The sequence below is a fragment of the Rhipicephalus sanguineus genome, chromosome 9 (assembly GCF_013339695.2).
Source record: "Rhipicephalus sanguineus isolate Rsan-2018 chromosome 9, BIME_Rsan_1.4, whole genome shotgun sequence".
Taxonomy (NCBI): domain Eukaryota; kingdom Metazoa; phylum Arthropoda; class Arachnida; order Ixodida; family Ixodidae; genus Rhipicephalus; species Rhipicephalus sanguineus.
The window spans coordinates 9,281,714-9,307,081 of record NC_051184.2 but is presented as its reverse complement, the minus strand read 5'-3'; the positions used below and the strand labels follow the sequence as shown (position 1 = coordinate 9,307,081).

General features: G+C 44.1%; 1 protein-coding gene and 1 long non-coding RNA gene across 2 annotated transcripts in view; one reads left to right on the top strand and one right to left on the bottom strand.

Annotated features, from left to right (window-relative positions):
• LOC119404339 (pyrokinin-1 receptor-like) overlaps positions 1-25,368 on the bottom strand; it is a 343,661-nt gene that overhangs the window by 170,185 nt on the left and 148,108 nt on the right. The gene's annotated exons all lie outside the window — the stretch shown is intronic.
• Positions 427-14,170, top strand: LOC125759783 (uncharacterized). The gene is made up of 4 exons (XR_007417422.1): positions 427-467; positions 533-583; positions 4,865-4,958; positions 14,084-14,170. It is a non-coding gene; the product is annotated as an uncharacterized LOC125759783 (long non-coding RNA).

Below are 25,368 nucleotides of genomic sequence, written 5' to 3'. Positions count from 1 at the left end.
GCCTGTAGCATATCACGACACTGCTGCCACCTACATTCTTTTTGGTTTAGACTGTAAGCTAACAGTTGCAACAGGTCTCGTACTGCCGGAGCACCACCAGCTTCCCGTGAACACATGTGTGCCGCGCTTACATGTTTATCGTGTATTGTGTGCGTTTATTGCGTGCTTATCGTACGCGACATTCGTCGACTGGGCATTTTCCGCGTGTTGGGGCGTTCTCCTGCCTTGATCCAGTGGCGGATGATGGGTCGTTGTTCGTTGCCACTCAACACAGCCTCACGGGACGCACAGCTTTGTGTCCGCGCTCAAAAGTGCTTTCTTGCTTCGTTCATCGATTACTCACGTTGATCGAGTGATCGAGTGTACTTCCGAAGACAATCCGCGTCCGAGTGTTTTGACAAGCGGCGACCGCGGTTCCACAGGAGCGGAAGCTTGAGCCTTTTGACGAGCGACTGTGCCAAACTTGGGTAAGTTGAAGAAGGTCGCTGAACTACGTAACTTTGTTACTTCATTGCATGACAACTGTTTGCAGGAACCGTCGTGTTGGCACAGCGAGGATGATCAACAGATACCCGATAGGCAGGTATGTTTTGTGCTTTGGGTGCTCTTATATACACCACCATAAATGACACGTTTGAAGGATGCGCATTGCGCTACGCAATCTTATGCTTCGATCATGCAGGCCTCGTGTCGTTGTGCTGTTATTCCTTGACTGTTTACTGTACGAGATCATCGCTTGAGAGTGTTTCTAGAATCCCTTGTCGCCGTTAGAAAGTGTGTGCTTTTAAACACAAGGGATCGTCCCATAATGTTTTCACTGTGGTGATGCGAGAGTTCACCAAACTCGGCAATAACACGCAAAATTATCACAAGACTGGGGACGTGATACAGGGGCGTAGCCAAGGGTGGTGTTGGGGGGGGTTCAACCCCCCCCCCCCCCCGAAATTTTTCAGTTTTGCTCGCGTATATAGGCACGCACACATACAAACGCACGCACGAACATACATAAAGTATGGTTGAACCCCCCCCCCCCCCCCCCCGAAAAAAATTTCTGGCTACGCCCCTGACGTGATAGCAAAACACACAGCCCTGACACGCGCACACGATGATGGATATGTTTTCGTGGTTGCGTCCCCGAGCTTTTCGCCAGAAATCCATGCAGTTGTTTTGTGGTTAGGATTTTAACCTAGCTGCCTCATAAATGTTTTAAAGGAGCTCACTCTAAGTAATGTATTTGAGTGAATTACGTTACGTACTGGTACTAAGTGCACACTCCAACAAATGCGTACTTAATGTGAAGAAGCACATGTTTATATCAAATAGTGTTAGTAGACGAATATGTCAATTCAATTAGGTTAATTAAGCTAACACATGCTACTCTTTGTTTCAATATTGTGTGTTTGAGAAAATATGCGTGAGCTCGTGTTCTGCCATTATATATTTTTTCTTAGCATCTTTAAGCACACGAGGTTCTCTATCACAAATAACTTAGATTGTGCTCATGTTGCGAGAATGTTGCTTTATTGTGTGGTGCTTTAAGTTATTGTATTTTCACGCTTTTTTTTTACTTAGCATAGTACCAATATTGCTCTCTTACTTAAATGCATAACCAAGGTTTAGTATGCAGTGATTTAGGGTTTATTGAGCTTTGTAAGGTCATAAATTAAAAGAAAAAGATCTCAATTCTCATATATGTTTCCAGAAGTTCACAGAAAGTTGGAAAATATTATCGGTTTTGTGAATGCCTTACATAACTTAAAATGAAATCAAATTGACAGCTCAACTCTACAAGACAAACTACACGGGAATTCGCTTTAGAGAACCAAAAGTTTGTTCCCTGAATGGCTTACATTCATGATGCAATACAATATGCATGGCTCATTCCCACCTCACACCAAGTGCACATGGACCACGCACACTCTTTCATTTTTTTTTATATTTCGATAAAAGTGTGCATATCGTTATTTTCATGTGGATCGCCCATATTTCGTGCATATTTCGGGTATTCCTTATAGTCTTGGGCAATAACTAGTTACTAGTAACGCGTTACCGGTAACTAGTTACTTTTTTCGGTAACTTGTAACTGTAACTAGTTACTTTTAATTTATAGGAACTTGTAACGGTAACACTGTTACTTTTTTACAGAGTAACTGTAATGGGAAATACCGTTACAGTTACTTTCCCATATCCTCTCCACCTTTCATCTTTCCACAGCACGGCTCCCCTACCAATTTAGGGGTGGAGGTCGCTTAGAGAATTATCTACCCTGCAGAAGACCGAGGTCAGCAGTCAGTCTTTAACACAACTTAAGTTTACTTGTAAACTACATGTCGTAAGTCAATCATGTTGGAACTGAACAACTTGCTAAATTCAAGTAGTTTTTTTTTTCCGGCGTATATATATCCTTTTTGTCACTTGAGCTTCTAGCTCGGTTCTTGGTGTACCGGTGGAACATCACGACGCCAAGTTTATATTCTCCTTCGTCCGAGGCTGCGCAATAATCGTGTTTGACTGACGGCTAGAAAGCAGCAGAGCGCGAAACGGTTGAGAGGCACAAATACTGTGAACTAAGTAATTTTTCAAAACCTCTTTGAAACTAATTGTAAAAGGTTTACTCCAACTTAATACAACAATTATTAACAAAATCACATGGACGTTTTGCCTCCTATGCATGTGACATCCTCAGTATACACTGGCAACAAGAAAAAGAAAAGGAAAGAAAGAAAAAAATTTGCGGAGATCGACCAGTGTCCCATACGTCCGTGTAAACCAGTAGGGGAATGTGGTTGTCGCATGTTATAGTCGGATACAACTTTAGAAGTCAGCGGCATTTTCTCCTCAAAGGCAGATGAACACAAGCCTGCACCAATGGGCGCGCACTCGGGACGGACATCATGAGTGGGATGGCGGTGGCTTCGCCTTTGGAGAACATCGGCGCGTGCATGAGCGGGACTATTTCTTTTCTTTAGTCTCTCCTGACTTCTTAAGTTGTATCCGACTATAGTTACTATATATGCTACGACATGGCTCCTAAAGGTGCCATATACAGTAACTATATTGCAAGCCGACGCGTCGCGGCTAATGAACCGCGATTCCAGGAGTTCCTTCCCCTCACCTTCGTTCACGAGCCAGCGTCGTCACAGTGTTTACGTCAAAGCTATGCCCTGTTCTCCGGAAGTGTTAAACAAGCTCCATCTTAGAATGCGTTGCATGAGTTGCTTTAACAACATCCCGTTTGCCTTCTTTAAGCCTCGTTGATTCTTTCCTTCCCATTTTGCCGATGCAAGTCGCGTCGCAATGCCCGCATCGGGCTTGTATATCACCCTGCTCTGATCGTCTGCAGGTGTGCAATCTTTGGGTTTCGCGAACACATGCCCCAGAGTATAACGGGACTTAGAAACGGTTTGTATGCCCGGCGGATGCAAAGCTAACCGAACAGGGTCTGATACACCTTGAACATATATATGGAACAGACACAATGGACGTCGTCTTCATTCGTCACACACTCTCCGTTGCTATTTGCATGCGCTTCTGGGTGTCGTTAATAAACATCCTATGATACTGCTGTCGTTCTAGTGCATCAACCACATTTTCCATTTTGAGTATCAGAGGACATTTGTTATTATTATTTGCAAATAAATTCCCTTTTTCACCAACGGTGCATGAACAACAAAATTGATGCAACAAAATGAGGTGTACACAACAAATGCTTGTGTTTGGCCCCCTATTAGGTTTACTTCGTCTAGGGTTTTACCACGTGCAATTTTGACTGCCCGCATGCCTTCATACATATTTAATAAATGAATTCTATCGTTTGGTTTGTAATCTATTATTTATTTTATACAGTAACGGAAAAGTAGCGACGTTACTTCGTCACAGTAACTGCAACAAAGTAACGACGTTACTTGTCACAGTAAGTGTAACTGTAACAGGTTACTTTTGGAAACTCTGTAACTGTAACTGTAACAGTTACTTTAACAGAGCCAATGACTTCACCCATCAAGCACGTGTTTTTCAGACACCCCTCTCAATATCACTTAAATTCCACATGTGGGCTTTTAAAAGTACGCCGCCCGCTTTCCCCGCCTGTAGTTGCCTTACCCACCATCTTCTGCAGCCCTTTGTGAGGGCTAGACGTGCCGCCCTTCTGCAGCCTTTCCAAGTGGCTTTCATACTCCACTCTTTTTTTTTGCCTTTGACGGCTCTCGCTCAGTAGACCCCCCCCCCCTTTTTCCATTTTTTTTCTTTTTTTCTCTCCTTTTTCTTGCTTTTTTTTTCCTTCTTTGCAGCTCCCCTTACTTCTGAGATAAGAGGCCTGAGCGCCGTTGCAAACTTTCTTGAAATGATGTGGCAAGGGCTACACTCCTCTCTCTAGTTTTCTCTTTCCAGGCAGCAATTACCAACAGCGACAAGCACCACCGCTAGACATGACGTCAACACTAACCCTTTAAAACTAACACGCCAAGGATGACAAGGTGCCTTCGATAAAGATAGGTCCCCCTATGGAAACGTCGGCCAGCCTGGCTGAGGCACTTTCTCCTGTTTGAAACCTATCCCACTTTTTTGGCTTAGGTAACTATAACACTGTTACATTTTACTGGTAACGTGCCCATGACTGATTGCTTACTGTGTACATGTGTGAATGTTGAACACGCAATGGCACTCTTTCAATAGTCTGCAAGTGGCTGGTCCACTAATACCTGTTCTTATTGCACCCTGATCCCTTCATTCAAGGATCGATCTCTTTATTATATGAATATAGACTTGCCTGAGGACATGTTTGGTACTCACTATCTGTGTGTGGTTGGGTTTGTCTTGAGTGAAAATCAACATTTCCTTGTGGTATCTATTATGCATGTATCAGCGATGAGAGCTGTTCATGGCACCGACACAGAGGACAGATTGCAGTACAAGATAGGAGCATACTTCCTGCAAGCCCGGGCAAGCCATAATGAGTGGTAGGCATTTCTTTTCATCACTAGATTGCGACAGTTTGGACACATAGCACCTGTAGACCTTATGCAAAATCTGCTGCCATCTAGCGGCCGCTGTGTGCATTTCCGCCATGTTGAAGGCTAAGCGCGCTCCGCATGTAGACAGGGAGCGTACATATCAACGTGTGGCGGCTGATAAGAACGAAAATGCCAACATATTTTCGAGTGCTGTGTTGCTGAGATTGAGGAAATTGGGATGCTGAAAGAAGGTTTGCAGGAACCAAGCCTCCATGTTAGTACATTTCCTCGTGGCCGACGAGAATCAGCAGATCGTTCCGTTGCTTCGGTTACTGCTTACGACTAACGCCGTGTTTCCGTTTGCCGTTAATATATGTGGTATGTGACAGCATCGGCACTCATCAGAGAACACTCTTTCATGTCATGCCAGAACAAGAAAGTTTTCGCACCGTGTGCTTGCTGCAGGCACAAACCCGCTTCGTGTACGAGATTCAAAGCTGCATCGCGGCTACTCGCGCATGCCTGCGCTGCTGTTGATATTAGCTTGTTTATTAAATTGCGATAACAATTACATGTTAGACAGATAGCTCGTGCGCGTCATTGATTTGCAGCGGACGGACCGATTGTGCTGGAGCGTGTTGTTTGTAGTTTGTTTTCGATGGTGGAGTTTAACAAGGTAGCGTCTGGTGGGATGCTTTGCGTGCGTATTTCTTCACTATGCGTATTTTTCAAGCATTTCATGTGGTATCACTGCCAGGTTCAGACGGGTTGCCCGGATGTCCTGACCGCCCCCACCCCTTACTTTTTTTTGTTTAACTTATACCCCAGGAAGAGCAAATCAGGTTCTCCCAAAAGCTGATCCCCCCTTCGGAAAAATCCTCTGTACACTCCAGTTTGCTATGAAATGTTAACAGGTGCTTCAAGTGCGTGGTACTTTTCTTATGAAACTAAATAAAATGCTGTTCCGGGAAATGTGCTACATTCTACCGTGGGTGCGCTACCGCTGGTTACGCGCTGAGGCGGTTTCAGTCGGCGAAGCAAAACTGCCTTGCCGCAACGGGTTTAAATTGTAAAGCACCAGTAGGCCCCTAAAGCGACAATGTGAACACGAATATTCTTGGCGTTTCCTGTTATATAGGATCACATATCGGAAGGATATTCAATAAAATACCAGCTGATCGGCATCTACTTCTAGGAGACACTACACTTTTCATGTTCACTTTCCACGTGCATGAGATGCGCAATTTTCTGCATTTTAATCGCACGGTAATTCTGTACATAACATAGGTCAGATGACTACAACAGCGAAATAATATTATTTCAAAGATAAAAAGAGGACAACGTTTTATTTAAAATTAGATGGACACTACGTCGGCTCGACATAGGCTGTCCGTCATGAAATATGCTTTCAATTGGGTCAACTGCACTTTCTTACCGTCATCGCTGCGCCTAGCCGCGCTAAATAAAGCCTCTTCCCAACCATCCTACATTATACAAGCATGATATTCAGATAGCTAACAACGCTTTATTCGCTACACTGAAAACAGACAGGCCAATTTGTAACCTAGCGCAGAGCTTCATTATCGACGACGACAGGCCTGCACGTGACTTGCAGTGTCAAACTTGTACCTTCTTCTCGCTGTGAGGCGGTTCTTCACACGTAATAACCGTCAACGTAAAAACTAGGAAATGCTGGTAACGTGTACAGGCCCGCCTGACATTTTTATGCCCTGATTGCCGACTACCAAAGCGGATACAAGCAAGAAGTGATAGCGGCGACAGCAATAGAATTCGGGCACAAGCCTCCAACATGGCGCCGAATCGTTAGCTTCGTCAAACCTCCAACAGATGGCAGCAATTTTGCATAAGGTCTATTGATATACAGCATATACTGGCCTTTAGCTTAGGAGTGAGAAACGTACCTTCTGCACTTCAGTGCAATGCATATTATTTAGTTTGCATTCCTTGAACATGGAACGTCGAATAGTTTGTATTGTTGAGCTTGTAATCTTTGAACATGGGATGTCGCTAGAGCCAACGTTTTGAAACTTGGAGTTGTCTTCATAAAGGGAGCAACTGTTAATTCTTGATGTTGCCATCTTGATGAAGGCAAGTCTACTCGTACAAGAGTTGGCTGCAGTGACATACCGTTTGAAGATTTTTTTCGTCTCTTCAAGCCTCCTCCATCTTCCATCGAACATCTGTGTTGTTTGTGCTGCCATGAAACTGTGGTGCAGCTGCCATGAAAAAAAAAACTTGGGCGTGCGCAAGCACAGCTCCATCGAAGAAAAATAATTATTTCTTTGTTAAAGATAGTGAAGGCACACTAATGCAATCTCAGCCAAGATTATTAATAGTTGCTGACTCAATTTTAATGTAGTAGTTTCGTTGCTGTGCATACGCACGATGAAACTCTCATCAAAAAGTGGGAAGCAACCACACGTGCTCCAGTGTTCAGCTAACCAGTCATCACTGCCTTTCTTTATGTTTCAGTCTTCCCTGAGCCTTTCTTTGATACACTGCCCCATTTGCCCCACATAATGCTTATCCCATCATCTGATAAACGATGCCTTCCTTACAGAGCACATAATGTGTCCTGTGATTCCTATTGCAGCCAAGTGAGTGTCTGGGTTGCAACCTTTTCATAGTTTAGCACGCTTATTTGAGGCCGTGAACACTATGCTGATGATTGCCCGAGCACCAACCGTTCTTATATTGTCGGATATCCCGTGCAGGTATGACATAGTGGCAAACATATTTTGGCCATCACGATTAGCCATTTCTTTGGCCTGGCAGCTGGAAGGTGTTTGTTTAGTAGGGCTTCTGCAGCCAATACAGCAAGGGGAGCAGGATATCCTGCTTGCATCCAGCGAGTTCTTGAAATCAAGCCTCGTCCACAAGAAATAGGAACATGATTATTTAGTACAATATGCAAGCACATAAGTTTTTAAATGTTTTAGATATGAGGATGACTGCGTCTTTCTTTATTAAATACCACAAAGGTTCTTTCGAATCTGAAGCCACTAACATATTAACACTGGCACATGATTACTAACACCCACTGGTGCTTACCCACGAGCATCCGGGCAAGGATTGTACCATATCAGGTTCCTGAATGTACAATTTCATTTGCATAAAAAGTGCATGAGCTAGTTATACGAACTGATGGGAAACAAGCCATTGCTGCCTCTTAGTTTCTCCCACTCAATAATGGTAGAAAGGTGCATTGTCTGACACTGCTTGGACAGTGGCGTAGCGAGGGGGTAGCAGACCGGACCCATGCCCCCACTCGCCCTCTTCCCCGAAATGAATTTCTGCCTATGCCACTGTGGCTCGCTAACGCAGTAAAATTTCTGTTCCTATTACTTGTGGACAAGCCTTAATTTCCAAAGAACTCCCCTGACACAAGCAGGATATCCTGTTCACCTTGCTGTATCGTTTGCATATGCCCTACCCAGAAAACCACCTTCCAGTTGCCAAGCCAAAAAAAAAAAAAGCCAAATCTTGATGGCCGAGAAATGTTTGCCACGATGCCATATCTGCACGGAATATTCAACAATATAAAAACGGTTGGTGCTCGGAATCATCAGCATAATGTTCATGGCCTCAAATAAGCATGTTAAACTATGGAAAAGCAGCAACCCAGATACTCAGAGGAGAGGCTTGGCTGCAATAAGAATCACAGGACACGTTACGTGCCCTGCATATAAGGTACCGTTTATCAGATACTCCTATCATGGGGTAAGCATTATAGAGGGCAAATGGGGCAACATCTCAAGGAAAGATTCAGGGAACATTGCAGCAATGTAAAGAAACGCAGCGATTGCCTGTTTGCCAAACAGTAACTATACTACATTGATTATTGAGTCAGCAAGTATTCATAATCTTGGCCGAGATTGCGTTAGTGTGTCATTACACTACTTGTCAAAGAAATAACTATTTCTCCTGGATGCAGCTGTGCCTGCGCATGTTGAAGTTTTTCTTTTTAAGTTATAAATATGTGTGATCTGAGTCCAAAAAACACTTAAAAGATAGCGCCTATCTGTGTCCCTTCTTGTCCTGTCTTCACTACTCTCTGCAGTAAACGTAATGGTTAAAAGGGAGCCGTTCGGCGACCTAACAGCTTGTCACTATTAGTGGGTTAGTAGGCCTTGAGGCGCTCCACGTTGACTATGTCGCGCCCTCGACGGTGCATGTCCAAAGCTGGTTCGATGGGTTCGATCAGGTAGTTGACCGGTGATGTGCGCTCGATGACCCGGTAGGGGCCTTCGTATTTCGGCAGTAGTTTTGAAGAGAGGCCAGTTGCAATGGTAGGGACCGAGAGCCATACGAGCGCTCCGGCGACTAACGTGGACTCAGAAGTGGTGATGCCACCATGAAGGCTCTTCTGCCGCTCTTGTTCGTGCGTTGTAAAGGTCTTTGCAAGCTTGCGACACTCTTCAGCAAGCCTGGCTGTGTCAGAAATAGGCGCACACTCAGATGGATCCGGCTTGTAGGGTAGTATCGTGTCAGTGGTGTGCGACGGGTGCCTTCCGTACAACAGGAAGAAGGGTGAAAAACCAGTAGTGTTCTGAGGGGCGGTATTATAGGCGTAGGTGACGAAGGGCAGAATGGCATCCCAATTTGTGTGATCGGCGGCGACATACATTGAGAGCATGTCGCCGAGCGTGTGGTTAAAGTGTTCGGTTAGGCCATTCGCCTGCGGGTTGTAAGCAGTAGTTTTGCGGTGAACAGCATGGCACTCTTTGAGAATGGCTTCGACGACTTCCGACAAGAAGACACGGCCTCGATCGCTGAGAAGCTTCTAGGGTGGACCGTGACGCAGCATGAATCGGTGTAGCAGGAAGGAGGCAACATCGCACGCTGTAGCCGCTGTGAGGGCAGCGGTTTCGGCAGATCGCGTTAGATGGTCAACGGCGATGATGGCCCAACGGTTACCAGCCGAGGTCAGAGGAAGTGGTCCATACAAATCGATGCCCACGCGCCCAAACGGATGGTTAGGGCAAGGTAATGGTTGTAGACCGACTGGTGACACGTGCGTTGAAGGTTTTCGGTGTTGGCAATCGAGGCAGGAGCGGACGAACTTCTGCACGTAACGGTACATCCCTCGCCAGAAGTACGAGGGTGGTCTGAAAAGTTCTCGGCCTCAATAAGAATCACGCGAGCGAGAACTTGTAGCACTCATGTGCACGTTCATACAAGTCTCTGCAAGTCTCAGATGAAACGCCATCTAGTGCCGATTAGCAGTTTGGCTTTCACAGTCGATCACAGTGGGTGTAGTGTGAAGCACCGGAAGGCATGGAGAAGCTTGAGTACCGTGCGGTGATAAAGTTCTTTGTAAAAGAAGGTTTATCTCCGAATGAAATTCACCAAAGGTTTGTTAAAGTTTACAAGCAAGATTCACCTTCATACTCCACAGTCAAGAAATGGGCTGCTGAGTTTAAGCGGGAGAGAGAGAGCATTCAAGATGACCCGCGCGAAGGGCGCCCAAAAAGTGCAACAACTCCTGAATTGGTTGACCGTGTGCACGATATGGTTTTCGAAGACAGGAGAGTGAAGTTGCGTGAAATCGCTGAGGCTGTTGGCATCTCAGTGGAACGTGTATGTCACATTTTACATAAAGAACTACACATGAACAAGCTCTGTGCAAGATGGGTGCCGCGCATCCTTACTCCTGAGCAAAAACGCAACCGCATGATGATGTCACAACGTGCTTTGGAGCTGTATATCAAAAATCCAGCGGACTTTTTGCGCAGATTTATAACAATGGATGGAACTTGGATTCACCATTACACACCGGAATCAAAACAACAATCAAAGCAGTGGACTGTAGCCGGGTCCTCTGCACCAAAGAAAGCCAAGTCAGTTCCCTCCGCGGGAAAGGTGATGGCCTCTGTTTTTTGGGACGCTAAAGGCATACTGCTTGTGGATTATCTTGAAAAGGCTAAAACCATAACTGGGGAGTATTATTCTGACCTTTTGACTCAATTGAATCAGAAAATTCGTGAGGAAAGACCAGGTTTGCAGAAGAAGAAAATAATCTTCCATCAGGACAATGCACCGGTGCACAAAGGACATCTTGCAATGGCTAAATTTCACGATTTGAAGTACGGATTGTTGGAGCACCCACCCTATTCTCCTGACTTGGCCCCATCGGACTACCACCTGTTCCCAAAACTCAAAATCTTTCTTGGTGGGCAAGGTTTTTCATCAAATGAAGAAGCGATTGCGGCTGTGGATGAGTACTTTTCAGGACTTCCACAAAGTCATTTTAAGGATGGAATCCTGGCTCTGGAATATCGATGGACCAAGTGTGTAGAGTTCAGAGGAGACTATGTTGAAAAAGAAAAATAATTTTGAAGGTCCAAAACGCTTTTTTCTACATCATGCCGAGAACTTTTCAGACCACCCTCGTATCGTTGTCGAATGCGGTGGTAAGTTTGGATACCCCAGAGTGCGCGCATTGCGGATCAGAGTGGAAGGACTCGCATATTTCAGCACACAGACTTCGGGGTATCACAAGTAGCCACTGGCGGCCGTTGGCGTTGTAATTGCATCGGTGCAGTAGGTTGTCACGAATGGCGAAATTGTGGGCTTGACGACGCAACGGGCGAGTGGTTGGTGTTGCCGACGGATCAGTGAGCAAGTCTATCAGCGAGGTGATCCATTTATCCTTGCGCTGCTCGGTAGTGATGGTGTGAACGTCGATGGAAGAAACAGCAATGTGAGGTACTGAGCAGGAGGCATTGACGTCAGGCAAGGGGGAGCGCGAGAGGGCGTCGGCATCAGCATGCTGGCGTCCGTTGCGGTACAGCACGCGGATGTCGTAGTCTTGCAGGCAAAGTGCCCAGCGGGCGAGACGGCCCGAGGGATCCTTCAATGATGACAGCCAGCATAGTGCATGATGATCGGTGACGACATCAAATGGGCGACCATACAAATAATACATGAAAATTTACTACTTTGAAAATTATTAGAGAAATACAAATGCAGAGGTTCATTATTCACATAAAGGCCTCTTCATACAGCAAATATGAACAAACTAAGATGTTCACAGAAGTAACCATAGCGTCCCAAATTTGACTAATTTTCACTAACGCAGCGTTTGTCGTGAATTTTTAAAAATGCATAATTTGCTCAGAATTCCATCAAATTATAAGAGCTATTTCTTCTTCACTTCTACTTATGCTAAATAGAAAGATATTTGTAATGTATAGCTTCAGTAGCTGCCAGCATGGTTGCGAATTTACGAAAACGCACTCTTCGTAAGATGGTCGTCGTCAACCGGCGACGCTCGTCGAATTTTCCTGTGTTGAAAAAAATTTTTATGTGAAAACAAATTGCGATTTCGTGCTGTGCAGTCATATGTGCACAACATACAAAATTATCAGGAAAATCGGAAACATCAAGTATACACCTTTTTTTTTATCTTTCGTGGAATCGACCATTGTAAATGATGTTATCTCTGTGAAAACACTTGGGTTCAGGTGATATCTTAAGTATCTGCGTGATTTCTAGAAAAGTTAGTCGTGAGTTCAGCACTGCTATGTGCTCTTTTCTTGAGTAGCTGTGCTATCCTGTCAAGATGTTTAACAAGTAACAACGCACTTGAATGTGGATTCTTCTTTGTGGCAAAAGAGCGCAGACAACGGGACGAAGAACATACAGGGCACAGAGCTGACTATCAACTGATTTCCTTATTGGAAAGTCTGAGAATCTGTAGGCAGGCGAGCAAAAATCGAAAAATGGCACAAATGCTATCAAGTGACTCGGCCGCCCGGCTTTTTTTTTTTGGATAGGGTTTACAAGATGCGGCAGAAGCCGATTTCATCAAAACATAAACACAAGCAAAAAATGGCAAAAAAGAACAATGACATGGTGGTCAATACCAAACTGATTAAAACCGCTAAAAGTCTGACATTCATAAATCAACAAAAACGAAGAACCAGGGTCTGAAAAAAAAAAGGTTTTTAAGCAAGTGACAGCAAGGCTAGAAAACTGCAACCACTAACAATAAAACAGAAAACAAAACAAGAAAACAAAACATGTGACAACAAGCTTAGTGATCACAATTGAGGCTCATGGCAGCTAATTTCTTTGTCAAATAGTGCTAGTGATAGCACGCTAACGCAAGCTGCTCCCCTTTTGTGAATTATGTGCGCCTCACAAATTTTGTGAGCACATTACTCCCGATATTTCATGAGAACTTGCACATTGTCAAGCAATGGGGAGCAGCCGCATGATGTACAATGCCAGGTTCCTGCCTGTTGTTGCTTTTAAAGATTTGGCATGTTCACGCATTTTGTAATTTATGCATCGTCCGGTTTGTCCTACATATGATTTTCTGCATGATAATGGAATGTCATAAATGACGTTCTTCACGCATTCAATGAAATGATTTCTGTGCTTCTTGTCACAGCAAAAGGATACTGTTTCATCCCTGTTAACTAGCCTGCATAGGGAGGCCAGATGGTTTGGGATGGAGCACAAAACTCTTATGCCTACTCTGCCTGCAGTCTTCTTCAACCTATGAGAGAAACCGTGAATGTAGGGAACGTCAGCCAAGGGAGAGCGAGTGTGCTTGTTTGGCCTGTTATTTCTGGTCGTTCTAAGAGTGACGAGCATCTTTTCAGCTAGGGAGCTCAAAAGAGCACTAGGGAACCCCGCGCTCCTCGAGCGTTCCACTTGAATCGTAAAACTTGTTTCCGTCCACTGAGGGCATGATCGGATGAGGGCGTTTCTCATTTCAGAATAGCCTATTCCTGGAGTCATCCAGGAGTCATGCATGGAGTACCATTTGAGTAGCGAAAGGATGCTGTTATGCAACGTTACATCAAAGAAGCTGACCGAGCTAATTGGCCTGTATATGATAGCTGGCCTATCTATGACACCACAGCCCTCAGAAGTGCTGTATAGCGGTTTGTTTTCTTATGTTTTTGATCAAAGCAGCATTAAGCCAAGGCTATGGGGTTGGGTATTGAATACACGTGGATTATTCAAGTAAAATGGTAAAAATGATATCACTATTTCGAAACAGAAAGTCATCAATCATAAATTGCAGCATCTGTTGATGTGTTGCGCTAAGCTGTTCGCTTCAATGCCAAACTACATTTTCACACTCTCTCTTGCAGGTTTTAAATACAGCAACTGTACCACCACAACAGTGCAGCACAGGAGAGCCTATCGTCAGTGCCGCGTCGAGAAATTAAATAAAAAAGCACTTACTCCTGGAAACTTCTCGTATCATCTTATTGGTTTGTTTGTGATTATAAAACTGCACTTTCATGGCAATTGAATCAACTAGCCCCATTTATTGTCCCATTGAAACTAAATAAATTGACAATGTAGAGCTTGTTTCCAAATGCCTGCATCATAGGCCTACAAGATTACTTATTGGCTTCAAAATACTCTTACTTGTAAAGAACGCTGTTGATATAGTCATTGCTGGAAATGTTCTGCTGATATTTTTGTTACAATCCTCTAAAGCCTACACACTTTCGTATTGTTAACCACAAAAAGATTTATTGACCTGTGTGCAGCAAACATGCTGTTGCAGGCATAAGGCTGCAATACGCTGAAACTCGTACATCAGAATTCTACACACTAACAGCAGCCAATTCCTTGTAGACCCTCATTAGGTGTGCATGAGAAAGCGCATTAGACTGGCAAAAGACAGTCTAATGATTCTGATGTCTAAAGACATTAGTCTCTTTATTGAAATACATTAATTTTTTTTTCTGTGAGATTAGCTGATGCATGCTCCCTGTGTTAAGTAAGATGCAATTTTTCTAGTTCATGAAGTTGACTGACGTTATCAAATGATGTAGCAAATTTTCATCAATAGTTGCTGCAAACAGCTAACATGCACGGTGGAAATTTGCTAACTTACAAATACTATTTTCCTGCATTTAGTAACTAAGTAATAACCGTCGTGGTAGTAATGTTACTAGCTTAGCTTACTACCTTCCAATAAGTAGTAACAGGAACTAGTAACTGTCATGGTAGTAAATTTACTAACTTTCTGTTACTACCTTTGGTATGTAATAGCTGCAGGTAGTAAATGACATGGTAGTAACTTTACTACCTTGCCATTTACTACCTGCAGTTACTACTTAGGTAGTGAATGTTGTGACAGCAATTTACTACCTCAAAGTTAGTAAGTAGCACTACCTTTTCTTTTAAGAGTGTAGAATGATGTGTCTTGTACTTAATATTGTTTGGGACACAATTGCAAGGAAAGTGCACACGTTCAAAGCCAAATTGCTAAGGTAGCTTGCTAGAAAATAACAAGTGGACTGCCCCCTTATTTGTTTTGAAAGGATAAGTTCATGAGATTCAATTAGCTTAATCTAATCCAATAGCAGCTTTGAAAACCACTTCAGAGAAACTACTGCCGAGATCCTTTAGGGGGCCATTATGTGCACAGGTGCTGAAGTGGAACACGTGGAGGTTGAAAATTGAGCAATAAAGAATATGGCATGTATTTTAGGGTGATTTTATTTTTACCTTCGTTATTTTGTTCACACAATGCCCTATTACTCCAACAAGAGAGCATATAGGTGAAGAACCCTTGCAATGCATCCTATTGTATATGTAGTGATGCGTGTGCTCTGCAGGTGAGAAAGACAATGGGGACATCAATGAACATCAATGTCTAGTGGGTCTTTGGTATTTTGCCGAAGACATCATGTTTGTCCATGATGAACCGGCAGTGCAACCACACACGGACATAGGAAAGAAGGCACATAACACAGTGCTGTGTTTCGTGTACCTTTCCTCTGTGTGTGGTTGTGCTGCTGGTTCACCATGAAGGACAACCAACTAGCCCAAGTTTCAGTCTTGCTAGACATGTTTGTGCCTGCTATTTTTTTTTTTGTGTCAACAAGCTGTCCTCCTACTCTTGTAGAACTTCTCACTGTCTTGTGTTTGCGTTGTAGCGTGACAATATTCTCTATATTTTCTCTCATGGCTCTACATTTCATTGTTCTGCTCAGTATGCAGCTGCGCAGCAGCATAACATGTTCCTTCATTCACTTAGTGCACTAAATACTGGCATGGGTACTCGAAGAAATGGCACAAAATGTAACAACAATTAGCGGTGCCAGATGGAACACCTAAATGCCACAGTTCTACAGTAATGGGTGAAGGGAAGGGCTTGAAGCAGAGAATGGAAATAAGGGACCCATGCATACATAATTAAGTGCCAGGCTGGCACAATGATGGATTTGGACTCGATGCCTGACTAACTTATTGTAAATATATGTCTCAACACTGCAAGGGAAAGGTCATGTTTTGAAATGGTACCAGAAAAATAACAAATACATTTCAGGTCTCAACATTTAGTGAAGGACAAATCTTGTACTATATGCAAATACCCTTTATGTGGCACAATGTCTGACAGATGGTGTGCCGTGGTAACTGCCACGGAAGGGGGCTGCACGTAAAGGATAATATTGAAGAATTGATCGCTGGGCAAGTTGGTAATCCATGACTACAAAGAACTGCGCGAAATAAACTGGCACAAGGAAGACGCTTGTCCGTGCGTCTCCTTGTGCCAGTTTATTTCACGCAGTTCTTCGTAAAAAAGAATAATAGCTGCACATTTAGACGTGTATGTCTGCATGTTTATGTGAGCGCTATATGAGCTGCTAATTCTGAAAAAAAAGCTGCAACACTTGCGCTTGAACTACTACAGAATGTTATTGTGTATAGCTAGTGTTGGTACTGGCAATAAATCTTGGATTCTCAAGCACAGTTTGTATTAGCTGCTGTACCAGCCAAAGCTAAGGATGTTGCATGACAGCTTATATTTAAATAAAGGTGCACGTAAAGCTACATGGTATGGAACAGGGGCGTAGCCAGGGGGGAAGGCATTGGAGGGCGTTCAACCCCCCCCCCCCCCCGAAAATTTTCAATTTTGCTTGTGTATATATACACACAGACATGCAAACGCATGCACAAACATACATAAAGCATGGATGACTCCCCCCCACCCTGAAAAAAATTTCTGGCTACGCCCCGGGTATTGAACATGAGGGAGGTTGACTGGGACACGTAAAGCTCAACATTTATGGGTGTGCTATTAGTGTGAAAGCGTGCTTTTTATTTGCAGCTGTTATTTGCAATTATGACACCTACTGAGTAAAAGAATTGTTCCTCTATATCTACTATTTAGTATTTTACGTTTGCATGTCGTGTCCCATGATCCGAATCAAGCAGGATGCTACTGACTGCACATTTTTAAGACAGGTGAACATTTATTCCTAGAAGTCAAGATTACTGCCCGAGTTCAGCCACTTCTAGCATTCTGCTAGTTTATACGTTTAAGCGTTGTTAAGCTCAAAGCATACTCGACTGGATGACGTGGAGTGAAGTAATACTGGCCCTTGTCGCTCCGATCACATCTCGTAGCCAAGGAAAGAATCACTTTCACTCGTCGACAATGGGTGGAATACGAAAACAACCTTCAACCTGCTATGTTTCCCAACACAGGGCCTCCACCAGATCGCTGTTCGGCACTGATATGTGGTCAACTGAGGCATGTTATAGAGCTTAACGTTCATGAAGCTTCAAGGTGCAAAACAAGTGCATATTTAATTTGGGGTTATTATTTAGATTTAACAGCACCTATTAAATATTAGAATGTTTCAAGTTAATCTTTGCATCATTCAGTATAATTGCTCACATGATCCTTCTGAATCCTTCAGGCCACTTCTGACTTTTGAAGAAATAGCATGGTTTTATCCTTGAAAGCTGGATCATATTGTGACTTCATTCGATTTCAAGCATTGCTATTTTTGATGCGACGCTTGGCAGGAAACATATGTTCTAACGGGTGATGCAAGCGATTTCATGCGTGCTCTTTCCGCGCCAGTCATGCACTATACGTTTCATCGTTTGTGGAAGCCAAGGGGAGCATCACTTCCAACTGTCAACAACGAACGAACCACGAGAACGAACAACCTCAGACCCGCCGTCCTCCCCAGCATGACAATCCCACGGCATCGCTCGTCCGCGCCGTCAGCCTCGAGCTCGGGAGACTGCATTCTTTTTCTGCGAAGGCTCGTTGTTCTTTCGACTCAACAACAACGTTTCTTCATCGCCTATGCTACACTCGAGAGAGAAATGAGCGCGCCCGTTCTGAAAGCTGGTCCGTCGCCTCGTACGCGCTGCACTACACCAAACCCATCAGTTGCGCGAATAAGCGATTATGTGTTTTAATCCGATTCTCTGAGATGAACCTCTACATAATACTGTCCGTATAAACGCACCGACATCAACGCGATGCTCGCGAAGGACGTGGGAGACTGTACTTCGCCAAGTAGAGATGAGATCAGCTGACTTCCACCGCCTGTACTGCGTCAAACATCGCAGAAAACTTTTCTTTGGCGGCTGGTTGCACATCAGGGCACGTTCGGCTGCTGTATGATGCCGGCAAATGGAAACGCACTCGGAAACGCATCGTTCATTGTTCACCTCTGTCTCCGTGCGGGATGCGCAAGCCGTCGGACGAGAAACATAATTCCACACACAAACTGACTGTGACTGCCCGCGAGGGTTCGCTTAAGGTCGTGCACACGTATACACGCGCATTATACGCGAACGATGCCTCTCATATATGCAAAATTATAGCGTTGTAGCCGATCGTAAAATCGTCCAAGATAACGTGAAGTGCATATATAAAGCCGCGGAAGTCCACCCAGATCGTGTGGTGCGGTGGCGTAGTGGTTACAGTGTCTGCTTGTCACGCGGTTGGCCTGGGTTCAAATCCCCGTGGTGGAGAGTGTGTGTGTGTTGATACATGGTTTGTGACTCTCTGTGCAGTGTTCTTGTGATGTGTAAATACATATTCATGAGTTGAAAGGCTGAAGAGAACAAAAGAAAAAAAAAGAGGAACACTGCACGATCAACTACAACGTAGAAGAATTCTTTTTTTTTTCTGAAAATTTGCGAAAAGTACCGCATATATTTCGGCCGCATATTGAGCCGTATATAAGCCGGACAGATTTGACCTGAAATACCGCTTAACCACATCGACGGTATGCGTTACTTTAAGCGGTCACTTTTAAACGGCCTTCTGGCAATGAGATGGCCGCGCATAGGGAAGAGCCGCATAAAATTAGGCCGCATAAGAAAGAGCCGCTTAGCCAGAGGCCGTATAAAGAAGGGCCGCATGAAAGAGCCGTATAAGTAGGCCGCTTAGAGAGCCATTTATAAGCGTCGAAAATTTGACCAACTTTCCGCCTTATATGCGTTGTTTTAAGCGGTCGTTTGCTAAGAGTGCAGAACCCATAAAAAGATGCCTATATTAAAATGTTGCAAGGTTGTTGTTTTTTACTTTCTGTACTAAAAATGTTCTGAGCAATATCACCCTTGCGTGATATTTTCCAGGCGAAAGCCATATATGTTTCATGAGAAACGTGACATTGAGTGAAAAGCCGGCGTTGACTTGTGTGCCGAGGCGCGCAAACAGCGCGTTCGCTCAACACCACCTACGGCATTCGCGTGATTAAAGAAAAAGTAATAAAACGGCGTTCGCATTATGTAAACTGCACGGCAAAATAGGCACACCGGATGACATTCGCTTTGAGCCATCTTGGACGAATGCATAAGGGACACTATGAGTTTTGTTAATAAGTTATGATATCGTTAAATCAACTATGCGTCTGAGTGCTAATCGCGTTGATACCACGTATATATTTTGACACGGCTGTGGGATGTTTTGAGTTACAGGTACCGCAAGAAATTCTCAATCGTCATCATATTTCTTATTGATGTTTCTTATTGTTTCTTATTGATGGAGAAATTAGTCATAGTAATAGTGTAGTACCAATGACCTGCAAACTAGGTTACAGGTTATCTGCGACATTTGTGCATTTATTAGCCAAGTAGATGCTCTTAACACAGTCACAAAAAACTTGAAGGGTTCTGACACAGAACGTTACTTTTAACTTTTGCTGTGTAATAGTTCGCCTCAAGTTCTTACATACCATCGAAAAGAATGAGTAAAAAAGTTCGCTTCTACTCTCAGGCCGTCTGCGCTTGATGTATTCGGCTTAATTTCACGCTGCACTCAAAGTTCCTTCTTTTGTCTTAAGAAGTTTCTCCTACACAGTTTTATGTGCCCGTCTGAATGTTTATCCGCCCTCAAGTTTAGTTTTATGCGCTAAGGTTCCTTTTTGTGTCCTCTTTGTTTAATGCCACGCGCCTGCCGAGAAAGCATTTCAACAAATTAGTTTGTCCTCTCTCTTTTTCGCAGAGCGAGAGAGAAATTGTCCTGAACTATGACCGCTGCCACGAGGCGCGGACCTTTGTCTCACTAAAAGCGTTCAGCGCTCTGCCAGATAAAGGGCAAGATTGTAAATCAGAGGCCTATTTTCGCGGCCTCTTCTGCATCTCAAGACAGTTCGGCATTTGTCAACGCCTTAGTTATTTTTTTTTCGTGCAGCACACGCTAAAACGTGACACAGAAAAAACGGCGCATGCACGACGTGCCGACTCGCAATTACAAGATCTATAGGAACAACGCGTGGCATAAATATCCGTGCAGTCATGTCTTTGAAAAAGTAGTCATTATAATCATAGTATCACGTCTACAGTCCAAGTAACTTCACTGGCTATTCAGTTATGTTCTGTGCTATATTGCATAATAAACCATAAGCTCGCTAAAACATCCACACAATCGAGGATCAGTTACGATGCATTTTAATTATTATTACTATTACTTTCATACGCGCAATGGCTTCTAAGAACTTTCGCACGAATATATGCAATAATTTTATTCATCGTTTAGCGCTCATACCGGTAAGACGTTAAAATTTCGTGACTCTGAAACGCGTGATTCTTAATATGCAGATCACAAAAACCCATGTCCTAACAAAAATTGTGAAGGCCGTTGCTTAGTCTCTGGAGTTTGTTTTGTGCTATTAATACGCCTATTATGATTCTTATCTCCTATTTCCGCCATTATTATATAAAAAGCTATATAAAACAAGGTCCTCCCCACATCATCAGATTATGAAGAATGTTCAGACAGTGCAATGTTTGAACACAATCAAGCAGTGTAGAAATCAGTTTAGTGCATAAACCCCGACTAGGATGGAGACCATGGCATCTGTGGCCCACGTTTTAACCTCACACTACGTCATAAGCAGTTCGTGCGTTCGGTAGCATTAAATAGACACTAAAAAGACAGAGTGATTTTTTGTGGATTAGTCAACTGCAATTTCACAATACCGAAAACACCAGTCTTACCGCTGGAAAACGCTTGATGAGCGAGAAAATGCACGAAAAGAAAATGTGGGTAGCGACGCCACCGTCAAAGTCCTAAACCAAACGCCGTGACGTTATTATTTTGACGGTGTCTACTAGGTCATACGTAGTTCCTAATCGGTAAAAATGAAGTACATTGATCTCTGAGGAGGTCATACACTTAACATACAAAATTTCTGGAAATTCTATTGAGCCAATGTCGCCAAAGTACGAAAAAAAATATGCGCTTTGAAATTCGTGACGTCACGCGTGGAGATTTCGGACGCGAAATTTAAAAACAATACTTTGACCTCGATTTTCTCCTTTGTTAATAAACCTAACACGATGGAATTAATGCGATTAGAGTTCTGAGAGTACTATTTATGAATCTAAGACGATTCATTGTTCAACTTTAGTGTCCCTTTAACACAATAATATCGTAACTAATGTTAACTAGTGAGTGCCCGAAGATTCGCCAATCACAAACCGTTCGAACGTGCTTGCACTCTAACGCGACCGGCCCGTGATTAGGCGAGAGAAAGTCTATATTCCGTAGCGCTGCACAGTACTAGGAATCGCTCGAATACATTCCTACTGAACGACGTCCTTTTTACTTCTCCGACGTCATTCTCTTATACGCGACCATCGCTGCCTATAAACATCCGCGTGCTTTCTTTGGCAAGGACAAGGACGTTGTTTGTTGCTATGTGCGCCTCTGCAGTCTCTATATCACTGCCAAGGTCGTTCTAGAAGTTTGTCTCGACTCGGATCAAAGAGGACACAACAGCCCGGCACCCGATTCATCGATGATATTTGTATGAGTGCCTGGTACTTATGGACTCCTATAGTTGTGAGCAAAGGTTTCGACAAATGGTGCCGTGAAAAAGAGTTATTCCTATTTAATATTTTCGCAGCCTTGAAATTTTCGGTACAACCACGTGCTGCAACCTACGTGATTGCTACGTGATTGTCTTCGACATACGCAATGTAATAATAACAATAATTGTTGGGGTTTAACGTCCCAAAACCATGATATGATTATGAGGGATGCCGTAGTGGAGGGCTCTGGAAATCTCGACCATCTGGTGTTCTTTAACGTGCATCTAAATCTAAGTACACGGGAATCTAAGTAGACCCCCCTCCCCCTTTCCTAATCATCTGAAAGGGGTCGCAGTCTGCCCCACACTGTTCCGCAGGCAGACCTGTCAGGACATTGTTTAAATAGCCAGGTTATGGCCACGCAGGTTCTTGGCGATCGTGGCGGCCAAAGACCCCTGATGGTGCATTCCAATAACTGTTTACCTCCCATTTTTACTCGCGGAAAGCCAGGGACCTAAGACAGGTCATTGCGGGGAGCTCGTAATCGCTTCATTTTCATGTTTTCATCCGTTGCGACGAGTGTTGTCTTGGGTAGGGGGGGAGGGGGCTGCACTATAACTTCTCTGCCCCTCCTCAATGGGGAACCCTGCACACGCCTATGGGAACGTGGCATTGAACTATACTCTAAACGTTTACAGCCGCATAAGTTATTCCGCGAGTCAGACTAACCATTTATTCCGAGATCGCGTTAACGCCATCTTCTTGTCCGTCGTGTCCTCCGGGGCAGCTGTCGTCTCGCCCGCTAAATCTGACCACGCGGTATTTCTTGTTTCTTCGTGTTTGCCCTATGCTACGAACACCGACTCGCGCTGGATCAGGGACCTGCTGCAGCGCTGACGAAATCTAATTTCTCTCTCGGGACGTCCTCTCGTACCCAGTACCAATTTTCTTTGTTGTTGTCATCATTACCTCGGCTCGCGCTCGGGGTTGTACCACCGGCGTGTACACCGACCCCTTTGTTCGCGAAGGGAGTCGGTCTATAATTAAATCCGCCATTACCGATCTCGGTAGGAATGTCACGCGCGCCTCGTCACTGCAGATGGGTCCAGCACTCCGTATGACTCTTACGGTACAGCGAGAAACACCAAGCTGCTACACACAACAGTAGAGGGGGGGAGGGGGGGTCAGTCTACGTGCTTATTTATCCGGTCTCTACACAGCACTGACCTTGGCAGGTTCGGCAAGCTCTGCCCGGCCGTGCACCGCGTTTCTATTCTCATGCCTCCGGCATTGTAGTCCCGGTGGTGCCCGATGCGACAGCGCGTCCTCGCGCCCTGTGCAGCCTTTACCCGCGTGCGCGTGCTGTTTATGTCGGTCGACTGTGCGCACGATTTTTTTCTACGCTTATCTCTCTCCGCGATATCTCTTGATTCCTGATTCTTTCCTAGACGCACCGCCCCATGTTTTTTGCCCTGCACGGATAACCAAGGCGACGCATCGAGACAAAGCTCTTTGGTCTGAATTCTCAGTTCCAACTGCAAAGGCTGCAGACGAGTTGCGTAACATGCGAGTGGAGGAGGAGGACAAAAAAAAACGGAAAGACAGGGAGGTTAGCCAGTTCTCAGACCGGCTGGCTACCCTCTGCTGGGGAAAGGGCAAGGGGGAGTGAAAGATTATAGAAAAGAGATGTTACAAAAAAGAAGAAAAAAAAAGAACGATAGTACGATAAACGACACTGCTTAAAGTCTATGAGACAGACTTTAAAACGGATCTGTAAAGGAGCTTCTGTTCGGTAGTTCTTGATGAAGATGATAAGAAAATTATCATCACATGATAGGCATAACATTATTTAACGCTTGTTCCACATGAAAAAAAGGGGAAGGAACAGAGATGCTAGCTCAAATTGAGCTGTCCGTTTTCTATAGGTAAACTCTACCTTATATATCTGGATCACAGAAAATTGCGGTAAATTATGACAGACTCGAACTTATAGACCAATGTAGTTACTAATGAGCTCATTAGGTAGATGGCTATCCCGAATACTAAAGGAAGGTCAACAGTAAGGAACCACTACAGTATCATAATAGTTAACGCTTTCATAGCTTCGACGATAGCATATGCGTTCGCATTAAGCCCAGTATTTATTATGCAAGAGCACCAAGCAACTCGTTAGCAGAGACCACTGACAGTTGAAAGAGAGATTTCGTGTTCTTATCAACATGAGTGCAGTGCTAGTCATTCGCAATAATTTCGTGTAAGTGGAAACACGGGTGTTCTTTTTCTTCTTCTTCTTCTTTATCGCGTGCTATGTTTTTCTAGAAATAAGCATCTCCTTGCATATTGCTGGAACCGCATAAGAATTTTGTGTTTAGTGATGTACATTTTGTTTGTCGTCATACCATGGCCTTGTTGTTTTTCTTTCTGTGTTTAATCTCGCCTTGCAACGGCTATTTCGAGATGTTAAGTTGCACTGCTGTGTTGGGTGTTGGTCGATATATGATTACTCAACTCGTACAGCTCTCGCACGGAAATGCCTGATTTACACGTGTGCGTTAACTGCAAATGTGAAGATACCATTGATCATCTCTTGTTTCTCTGTTTTCACGCTCATAAACAACGCCAGACTAACCAGCGGGCATCAAGCAGACTTGCGATCCAGTTTTTATGGATGACAAGATCTTGGGAACGTGCTATCACAGCTCATTAGCCCAGAAAGCCATCAGAGTCCTTCTGCAATACATGAAGGAAACCGACTTAAGTGTTCATCTGTAGCTAGGCTGTAGTATGCATATGCGAATTGTCAATCACGTAGACTGATTATCTAGACTGTATCACCTAGACTTAATGTGTGGGTTAGGAAACTTGACAAAGTCTAGTTAGCCTCGCTGACAATTTCTTCATGCCCCACCCCTAACCCTTCTTTCAATCTTAGCTGCTGTTTTAATCACTCCACACTGCTCGTCGTACGTAGCGGTTCAATTGTCTATGCCACCAACCACTAGTCGATGAGCCATATCTCTACGAATATTTCTGTGTGTTATGGCGCATGAACCTGGTCTATTTAAATCGTTGTTACAGTGCTGCGAGGGCAATGAAAATGAAACAAAGTTTACACAGACAAATGAGTTCAGTAACGTTATTTTGGCCTAAGCTAGCACCATAGAAGCGTGACTGCCGTCACAATAGAACAGTCTAGTGTACTGTAGGACCGCTTTTACAAGAATATATTGGTGGCATAGAGTATGGCGGCTCACACCACAGTCTCTCGCGGTTGCGTATAACGCATGAAGGGAAATTATGATTGGTAGAAAAGTTACGAATGAAGCAAAGGTGTTTGACCCAGAAG